Here is a 9,867-nt window from a genome sequence, read left to right on the forward strand (position 1 = left end):
GGCAAACCTGAGATAGATTTGGTGTGGGGGCCAGATAGGAATGTGTAGATAGGCGTCTTTGACGTCTATAGAGGCCAGGAACTCCCTTCTTTCTAGGCTGGCGATCACAGAGCGCAAGGACTCCATCCTGAACTTGAACACGCGCAGGAAGGGGTTCAGTGACTTTAGATTCAGGATGGGTCTTACTGAGCCGTCTGGCTTCGGTACCAGGAATAAGTTGGAATAATATCCCTGGCCCTGCTCCGTGTCTGGCACCGGTACAATTACCTGAGACTGAAGCAGCCTGGTAATGGCCCCCTGAAGGAGCACCTGATCTTCCTGGGATGCTGGAAGTGCCGACCTGAAGTATCGTCTGGGAGGGGGTTTGTCGAATTCCAGCCTGTAACCTAGAGAAATGAGACCTCTGGCCCAGGAATCCAGACCCGAGGCGTCCCACACATGGCTGAAATGCAACAATCGCGCTCCCACCGCGAGAGAGTCTCGTGGCGGGAAAACCCCGTCATGCTGCAGGCTTAGAGGAAGTCGCGGCATTTGGACGGTCCTGGGTGTTGGAGGTGTTAGGCTTCCTAAACTTGCCTCTCGTGCCCCTGCTGGCATTGGAGGCGCCCCTAGCCTTGGGGCGAAACCTGTTCCCACGAAAGGACTGCTGGGAAGCACCTGTGAAGGTACGCTTTGCAACCGTGGGGGCTGATGGAAGGAAGGTAGATTTTCCTGCCGTGGCTTTGGAAATCCAACCGTCTAATTCACTGCCAAACAGCCATTCTCCTGTAAAGGGAATACCCTCCACACTCTTCTTTGAGTCTACATCTGCAGACCACTGACGCAGCCACAAGGCCCGTCTGGCTGAAACCGCCATGGCTGAATTGCGCGCGTTTATTGCGCCCAATTCCTTTTGTGCCTCGCACAGGATTTTTGCGGTATCCTGAATGTGACGCAGGCTGTCCCCTATCTGGGCCACAGTCATGTCACCCAACAACCCTTCCTGAATCTGGGTTGACCAGGTATGAATAGCCTTGGCCATCCAGCAGCTGGCTAAAACTGGACGCTGGGATGCCCCACTAGCCGTATATATGGACTTGAGGGTAGCTTCCAGCCTTCTGTCCGCCCCGTCCTTAAGGGTGGATACCCCTGGGACTGGTAACAACACCTTTTTAGAGAGGCGGGAGACAGAGGAGTCCACTACCGGTGGCTCCTCCCACTTCTTTCTGCCCAAAGGTTCAAAGGGATAAGCATTTGTGAACCGCTTTGAAAGGGTAAACCTCTTATCAGGGTTTTGCCATGCAGCCCTGAAAACAGTTTCTAACTCCGCCTGCTCAGGGAAGTATACTGGCTGTTTCCTCTGAGTCATGAAGAAAGGATCTCCTTCTGCGGATGCCTCCACTGGGAGATCTAAAACATCCCTAATGGCCCTGATAAGTGGCTCGGGACCATGCACTGCCGCCTCAGGAGCTGGTTCCTGCAGACCCTGCTCCTCACCCTCCTCCAATATGTCCTCATCATCATCATCTGTGTCAGGATCCATTGCAGTCGCCTGTCTTTTTTGAGGCTGTGCGGGGGGAGGAGGTACATTAAGGGTATGAAGAATATCCACCCTGGCAGCTAACATGGACAATTCCCTCTGAACCCTCTGCGTTTGCTGAGTGTTAGTGGAAAGCTGTGAAGCCACAGAATCCAACAAGGTCTTTATGTTGGAGGCCCAAGCAGGCTCCTCCTCGTCTGCCTGCGACGGCCCCACAAGCTGTGGGGGCACCCCACTGATCTGGGTGTCAGCACTGCTGGGCTGAGGTGACATACAAGCCTCACAAGTAACCTGTGACTGTGACTTGGGCACAAACTTGGTGCTACACACCATGCAAGTGAACTTTTTCACCATGATGAGACAGTACTAACAATGTCTGCTGTACAATCTGCAGTACAACACAACCCCCACGCAGTCACACACGTGCACACACCGCACCACTGGATATGAAAAACAGACTATGTGCTTGTTTTATGCTGTGTTCTGTAACTAATCAGTGGGGAAAAAACAGAGCAATTGGGGAGCCAAGTACACCCTTAACCTGAACTCACAGATCTGGGTGAGCTGGTAACGCTTACACAGTGATATGAACAACACAGTGTCTGAATAAGCCAGATAGCGCAGCAGCGCTAAATCGCTATGAAAAACCTGCTGTCTCTGCCGTGCTGCAAGTACCCGGATCCACCACGCCAGTGAGGAGCCCTCTGTAATGGAGTCTGGCAGCGTGTTGAAGAAGCAGGAAGTGACAGCGCGCGCCCAGCAGAGCTTGGTCCCGCTCTGAGTGAAGCCCCGCCCCCTGTACACGGAGCTGGCGCTTCTATATATTTATACTGACATTAATAAAGGTGTAAAATATATATAATACATTATAACCTGAGGGGTGTCCCTGGTGGTCCAGCGGCAGCACCCCTATGCCAGTTACCAGACGCGGTGTTCACGCGGTCCTTGCTGGAGAGCCGCCATTACTAGCCGTCGTCTTGCCGCACCAGAAATGGCTGCGGGGACCCCTTGTGGGACCCCCAGCCTGTACTCACCACTGAAGTCTTCAGACCTGTCAGGGGTGTGCGGCGGCTAGGAGACTTGCTCGCCACAGCGCAATGCTGTGCGGTGACAAGTCCCACGCAGGACCGAATTGTCCTGTAGCAGGGTCAGCTCTGCACCTGAAGAGGTCGGGGACTGACCCTTCCCCTGACACCCACGAAGCAGGACAGCTGTGTGGTCACCACAGCGCCCCAAAATAACAAACTTAAAAAATAAATGTAGAAAAACTCTGGAGCATCCAGAAGCACTGCCTCTCCTGAGGCACATTTTTCAAAACTGACTAGTGGAGGGAGATTGAGGGGAGGAGCCAGTGCACCCACACTGAAAGTTCTTTTATGTGCCTGTCTCTCCTGCGGAGGTCTCAATCCCCATAGTAGTGAAGCCCAGTATCCCATTGGACGGTAGAGAAAAAAAGTTATCCCCACTTAAGTGATACATGTCAGATTTGAAAAAAAGGGCTCTGTCAGGAAGGCAAAAACATGCTGCGTCAGGAAGGGGTTAAAGTCCCATGTACCCGATCCCGGGTACAGGACCATTCACACTGATGGCATCCCAGGTCGATTCTGAAATCTACCCAGGTCAGGACCTGGGTAGAAATCCCGGGATACTCATCCCGGGATATTCTTTCAAGACCCTTTCACACTGAGCTAAATCCCGGGTTGATGCGCGTTCATGTGCAAAAACCCGGGATATTTTTGCAAGTGGAAAAGGGGTATAACTCTCAAGTGCTTAAGGGCATATTTTGCAGGAAATGGTCCTACAAAAACATTATTGGCGGATCCCTGTGAAATCCTCTGTATTTCGCTCTGATGCCAATGGATAGCCACACTTGCACAGTAGGTACGCCAATGCAAAAGTGATTGCTGCTTCTAGACATTCACCAAGATAGAGCATTTTTTACTGAAGCTCTGTCCTTCAGCCCAAACATTGGTAAATGCAAGCGATAATTTTCAGGCCCGCAATGCCAGTTGGGGCAAATCTTTCTTACCTCTGTATTAATATTAAGAAATTGAAGAAAGTTTACAAACAAGAATATTTAATACAACCAGGAAGATATGTTGTAATCATGATTAATCACTTTAAAATCTTCCTCTTTGTGGATTATTTACTGTTATCTGTAACTCAGACTCTCTCTGTCCCAACGCTGCATAACTTGTCACATAGGGTTTTTTTTTATTATGGGAGTTCTATTAAAGATGGAATGTTGCTATGGGAAACCAGATTCTTCCTATTATCTTCTAGAAGGTGCTAAGTATATACAAAGTAGATTCTGATTGGTTGCTATGGGCATTATACAGTCTTCAATAGAACTGTCATCTTAGTAAATAAACCCCATACAGTGCACTCTCAGATTAATCATCCACTGCTGGTAAACTACACGTCCTGCTGCAAGTTACAGACAATCCAGTTTTCCTTTTAATATTACATAAAATGATAGTAAAATAAAAAATAGTATTGATTCAATATACTGGTACAATTTGAAAAACTTTGCCTAGGTTGTGTGAGTTACCCATTGAAGGCAGTGGCATAAGTTTGTTCCAGTTGTCCGGAGGCAAGATATATATTGGCTTTTAAATAACTGATTTAAACTTGCAGGGGAGGAGAGGTGCCCCCTTGGGAGCAGGAGCCCAGTGGCAGATGACTCCATTGCCTCCCAGAGTTCTGCCTCTGTACAGAAGGTAGAGTGAAATACCAGGGCGCTCCAAGCCCCAGGAGGACAATGTCCTAGGTCTGCCATCAACAAGGAAATCCAGGTCTTTTTAGATGCCTATTCCTTATCACTAATGGGTCCATTACACATGCAGAAATGTTGGCTTCCTTGTGTTCTACGTAACAGGCCCAGGGCCCAATAGGAAAGCTAATTTCTGCATGTTTCATGTGATAGGTCCATTCATTATTAGGGGCCTGTTATAATACTCCGCAATCTCGGAAAGCTAAAGCTGGATACACACCTACAGATTTATCTCTCCAATCTAAAAATAGCAAGAGTTAATATACACAAAATTGCTTTGAGCATGCAGCTCATTTCCGGGTTCACGTGTAGGACACGTGACGTACGTCCAGTAGGAGGGATCAGGACAACATACGCTATTGAGCTATCCACAATCTATTCCTTACTGGGACACTGTTTTCCATTGTGTGATCATATTCCATCTCCTGAAGTTATAGAGTGCCTTTAGAAAACTGGCAAAGTGTCTTACTATCTATCTGGGATACCTAGCCCAATCCCTAAGAAGCACCCCAGAGGACAAGTGGCTGCCATCAGAAAATGTCATCATGTACAGAGACATTTAATTGGGAACGTCTTCCCCTTCTGCAAAAAACCAAAGGGACTGTACCTATTTCTACAAACTTCTCCAAATTATCAGAGGATCACATAAATGGTATTATGTCGACATTCCTACCCAGTTTTATCAATAAGTGACTTATTCCACAGAATTTTATACAAAATATACCACAGATGACGTCACAGATGTGACATTGCAATAGTTTTTTCTGATCTTTATATATTGTGTTAGTTATATTTTATTGCTTTTTTATATTATTAGAGGTAATACATATAATTTATCTATGAGAACCATCTATCTCAACGTCTTACAACCAGTGCTGGTATATCTATTTTATACTGTTTTGGGGACTGACCACCCCCTGCCAGCTGCTGATAATTATGCACCATACCATACCTCCCAACAGTCCCGATTACAGCGGGACAGTCCCGATTATCAGGGCCTGTCCCTCCCACGGCCGGCAGTGTCCCGCGGTGTGGGGGGGCTGTTGGGAGTCCCCCCTGTCGGCTGCAAAGCAGCGGGGAATAAACGCTGTGCGCATGCGCACAGCGTCTATTCCCGCAGCCAGGGGGCTGGGGGCATGGCTAGAGGCTCACAGAGCCTCTGGGTCATGCCCCCATAGCGGCAAAATGGGGGCGTGGCCTTGCGGGAGAGCCGCGAGTATAGGCCACGCCCCCGAAATTAGCGCACGCCCCTCAAAATTTCCAACGCGCCTACGGCGCGCACAGCTACGTCCCGCCTCCAGCTCAGGCAAAGTTGGGAGGTATGCCATACACAAACCATTGTTTTATCTATCTGGTGGGAACAAAAACTGGTAAAGAGTGAAAGCACATGAGATTCAATCATCTGCTCCCAAACACTGGAAAATGGATGAAAACTTTGGACAAATCCGTTAGATCAAATGGATTTAACCAATTTCTATTAACAGACCATTGTCTGTTTTCCAGTGTTGAAGTGATTGTCATTTGCTCCCATACATTTCCAGGTTTTAGTTCCCATCAGAAAGATTGGACAGATAGATCTGTAGGTGTGTACACAGCATAAGACTTCAGGAGTTTGTTCCTGGAAACAACGCCATCTCCTGGTGGTAATGATTTCCATCAGGTATGTGCATGCTCAAATACATGGAACAGTTAGATAAGTAACACAGGCAGAGTCAGGGATCACTGGGACAGCTGCATTTTGGAGTAGAAGTCGAAGTCTCCACATCACAGCAATATAGATTTGTGCTGGTAATAATGGGCCAGATGTAATATGCCTTGGAAAGTGATAAGGTGGGGAGTGATAAACTACCAACCTGCTCCTGTTATTTTTCAAACACAGCCTGCAACACTTCAACTCATTGGTATTATACATATAGACTTGCCCTACTATCCCTTTAAACCAGGGACAGCTATTGATGATCTAAAAACATTGATGGTATATAACCAGTGGTAAACACTTTTTGTATTGATGGGGATTGTTTCTCACTATCAATGATACAGAGCTACCAAATAGTTTTTTTTCTTCTCCAAAGTGTTGGGACACAGAGCCTGGCTCCACCCCCCAGCATTCACAAAGCTCCACCCCAGGGTCTTCTTGGCACGCAACTAATTGCACACTAAGGCCAGTATTCAATGGCCGGGGGTCGCGGGTGGTAGCGAATCCTGTGTAGGAGATTCGCCGGCAGCTGCACGTCCGCTGTATTCAACGCGTCAGGGGCTCTCCGACCCTGGCGGCGAAAATTACCCCCTATGGCAAATTGCGCTCCTGGCTCTCTCCCCTGCTTCTGCGGCTACACTGCCACTGCAGGGGGATCACACTGATGCCGCCGGGAGCCCCCGCACAGCCTGAGGACGGATCCAGCAGCAGTAGCAGACCTCCGGCTCCAGCAGCCCCGGCGCTGACATCTGCTATCACTGCGCTGGAGCTGCCGGAGCTGGAGGACTGCGACTGCTGCTGGACCCATCTCTCCCTACTGACAGCTGCTGAGGCAGTGTCCTGCCTGTTGCCCTTCTGGGGTCGGGGAGCAGAGAGGGCGGCGTGTCGGACCCCAGCGGAGAGGTGCCTGGGCTGCTGAGCGGCATCTTCCTCCAGGCGCCCCCCCTGTCCCCTCCGCAGAGGTCCACATGCAGGATGAGGAGGACGGTGGACGGCAGGACACGCTGAACTGGCTGCCGGAGCGGAGGACAATTGCAGGGGGGGCGCCGCTGATCTCACATATACACTGCAAAGACCCCCTGCCCGCTGGTGGGTGGCATGCAGCAGGATCTGGCTACTAGTTCCCATCCACTGCAGGGACCTCCTGCTCACCAGCGCTACTGACATGACCTTGCGCAGTCAGACCCCGCTGCATGCCACCCACCAGCGGGCAGGGGGTCCCTGCAGCTCTTATGTGAGATCAGCTGCGCCCCCCACCTGCAAAATGTAAATGTAATCAGCAGCGCCCCCCCCCCCGCATATGTTATGTAAAAAACAAAAAATATATATATATGTATGTGATGCATTACCAGTAAAATAAATAGCAAGACCCTTCACATAATAAAATGTAATGATTTTTTTAGACCAAAAAAATAAACCTTTATTTTAAAAGAACACATTGCAGTTCACCTTAAAAAAGATGTCGAATGCAAAACGGTGAATCATGGGGAAAATCATTGGAGAAATCAGTTCTCCATTTGAGCATTGAATACAACTTTACTAAAAACCCCATTGAAAACCACCGGCGAATTGCGTCGAATCGTGCATGGCGAATCGTCAGACATTCGCTGTTCGCTTGCAGCGAATTGTCTCCATTGAATTGGGCAAATCGTTTTTTCAGAAAGAAAATTCGCCATTACCCTGGAGAAATGCCAGATGCGCTGTAAATTATGGCGAATCTGAGGCATTGAATACTGGCCTAAAGCAGGGGTTGCCATCGGTAGGTGAAACCCACACCATCAATGGTATCCATTAATACCTAACCCAGCAATGGTCATCCCTACTTATGAATTAAACAGGTGAAATGCATGCTTGAAGATAGCCAGTAACAGAACCTGTGTGTTTAATGTGTCCCAGTTTAAAAGGGACAGTATGGTATGTCTACCTATATAGAAGTTAAGATAGGCTCAAGTTTAGTCATAAAAGTTTAGTTTACTTTTGAAAACTAGAATCAGAAAGAATACAGTAGGATGTAGGGATGGCCATCGACCATCGCTAATTTGAAATCATCGATGGTTCATGGCCGATGTCAAATACTTTTGCCATCGATGGGGGAGAACCAGATGGTTTCCCTCCATCGATGGAATAGCAAAATGATGTTTTGCTTTTTTTTCCCAAAGTGTCGGGACATGGAGCATAGCCCCACTCCTCATGTTTTAATTGGCCCACAGGCCAATCAAACACAATGGATGACTATCGATACGTAAAAATATTGATGGCCATCCATTGCATTGTTAAGCACTATCGATGGCCAGTTGCAGAATTTCCATTGATGGCCATCCCTAGTAGGATGCGCTGTGCAAGGTACAGCAACGAGGAGGTTGTCACACTGTCTTTGTTGTGAGATATTTCTATATAACATTAGAAACAATAATATAAAACTTTGAGAAGTTTTGCAAATGTTGATACTAACATTGCTGTCTGCAACATGAGGTTTCTTGTTTGAAACTATAAATTCACTGTGATATTTTGTTTCCTCTCACTCTGCACAATATACATGATCAATATGACTACGCAATAAATTCCAAATGCAATTTGACCTTGTGTGAATTCATCCTGAGGTATTAAATGTGTATTAAACTGTTTTTTATCGGAAACACTGACTGTATGCAACTTGTAGGCCCAACCTATATTTATTGGATGTGCGGTTTTCCATACCATTTTTACATTAGCCAAATAAGTATTGACACCAGATATTCTGTTTAAACAAATGTGTTTACCTAAAGAAAGAATATTAGGAAAAATTCTTACCCAAGTAACTCACTAGCAGCACTACCACACTATGCTTGAGTGCAAACCAGCACAGATAGGACAACCCTGTGTGTGATCTAGCCTCTCGGGGGCTACCACACTAGGAGGGGGGGAATGGGGGTGTTGAGAGTCATCAGTAAGGACATACCTCCCAACATGACCCTCCCCAGGAAGGACACTATGCTCTGCTCCTGGGCTTTCCTCTTAATGTATGATTGCCATCACCTGTGATGAGACAATCTTTCTTACCAATTAACCTGTTCAACACAGATGAGGGTAATCATACATTAGCAGGGACGTCCAGGAACAGAACATTGTGTCCCTCCTGGAGAGGGTCATGTTGGGAGGTATGGTAAGGACTCCTGAACATCTACAGCAAATCACTGTCCTTGCCAAGAAACTCCTTATAGGCACCCCTAACAGAATACGGTAGATTAGAAGTACAGTGCAGGGTAGCAGGAACTTTACAACTGAAACAGGAGCCTCCTGCAGGATGCGGGATGGTGGGCAATTATAAGTTCAGTATATGGGGACTCCCCTGGGTTAGCGGAACAAAACTGCTTCAGAAATTAGAACATTGTTAAACTAGTTCAGAACTTTAAAATGTGTATGCTTCGGGGATTTGGGGTTTTGCTTGAAGCACAGGTTACTATTCCATCCCAATAGATGCCCACATGGAAAGTGTTGTTCTGAGGCAATTTAATTACGCTGCTAGCCCATGGGTCCCATGTTTTACATCTGAGGAGCCGGGGTGAAACATCTGATCTCCCTACCATCAAGTTTCTTATTTTCTGTTTATATGGCACACAGAAAAGCTGTGAAGTACAAAGTAAAGCTGTAAAGTAATCTGTGTACAGTAAACAGCTAATTAAAACCAATACAAATGAACCGCAAATTCCTTCCACCATAACAGTCAAATGCAGCGCACCGGCTTTAGCAGCAGTCCATGCTTTGGATGTCAGGCGAACGCGTCGCGTACCATAACTAGTCGTCCTCCATGTCGTGGTTGGCACTGGCAGTCTGGCACGCATTGGCCTCAGAAAATAGAAACGTCCAGCCACCCTTACGCATAACACTGCGCATTTTTCT

General features: G+C 47.5%; 1 protein-coding gene across 2 annotated transcripts in view; it reads right to left on the minus strand.

Annotated features, from left to right (window-relative positions):
• Nucleotides 1-9,846, minus strand: part of LOC146035911 (sphingolipid delta(4)-desaturase/C4-monooxygenase DES2-like) — a 65,882-nt gene extending 56,036 nt beyond the window's left edge. Inside the window, exon 1 of one of the 2 annotated variants that reach the window (XM_083159621.1) lies at nucleotides 9,758-9,846. The gene's annotated coding sequence lies outside the window, so the exon portion shown is untranslated. Of the gene's footprint in view, nucleotides 1-9,706 lie in introns of both variants that reach the window. The other variant, XM_083159622.1, reaches the window with a different exon arrangement.
• Between the last annotated feature and the right edge of the window lie 21 nt (nucleotides 9,847-9,867).

Source organism: Crinia signifera, chromosome 9 (assembly GCF_055691185.1).
Source record: "Crinia signifera chromosome 9, ASM5569118v1, whole genome shotgun sequence".
Taxonomy (NCBI): Eukaryota; Metazoa; Chordata; class Amphibia; order Anura; family Myobatrachidae; genus Crinia; species Crinia signifera.